Source organism: Fragaria vesca, linkage group LG6 (assembly GCF_000184155.1).
Source record: "Fragaria vesca subsp. vesca linkage group LG6, FraVesHawaii_1.0, whole genome shotgun sequence".
Classification (NCBI taxonomy): domain Eukaryota; kingdom Viridiplantae; phylum Streptophyta; class Magnoliopsida; order Rosales; family Rosaceae; genus Fragaria; species Fragaria vesca.
The window spans coordinates 20,541,291-20,542,155 of NC_020496.1; positions in this window are offsets into that span (position 1 = coordinate 20,541,291).

Genomic DNA, 865 nt, shown 5'->3' on the forward strand with positions numbered 1-865 from the left:
CTTCAGATCCGCGCGTGGTGGGTGGACAAGATTTCAAATTTTTCTTACTTGGTTTTAAGGGCTAATACTCTTTTGTTTTTTTTACTCGGGATCAGTAACCTTTTGTCAATAAACATTCATGTACTGAATGACTCATTTTCTTTGTCTTTGGGGTCAACATATAACATGTTTACTCTTGTTTTTGGTCAAATGCGGTCAGTAAGTTATTATATTGGAAGTTACCAAGGGGTCAGTAATATATTAGGGAAAAATCCTCATATGGTACCTGATCGAGTTTTTAGCTATTGCATTTTGTTTGGTACCTTAACTTTTAAAACAACCCTGATGGTACCTAAACTAGACCCATGTGTCTCCATTTGTTACTTCCGTTTACTCTACCGTTAAACTTGTCTACGTGTTGACATGGACATAAAATACTAAAAATAGTAATTAAGCTATGGGCAAATCGTAATTTTACCAACACCAGACAATTTCGTAAATAAAAGCTTTAAAAATCTCAAAATTATTGAATATCTTTCTTCTTAGCTCAAAAACATATTCCTGGGTTTAGTTCAGGTACCATCAGGGTAGTTTTAAAAGTTAAGGTATCAACACACGAAGCAAGGCTTAGAGAGAAGCGAGCTACTGTTGGATTAGGCGGCAAAACTCGGCGGCCTTGAAATGGACAAGATCGGGCTTTGATTCAACAATCGTCATCGAGTATCGGGATCTGCTCGATTCGACAGTCATCGTCGAGCATCAAGATCGGATCGATTCGACAGTCGTCGTCGTCGAGTATTTGGCCGTCGCCATCGAGCTTTGGCAGTTGGTAGACGACGCCTCTGCGAGAGAGAGAGAGAGAGAGAGAGAGAGAGAGAGAGAGAGA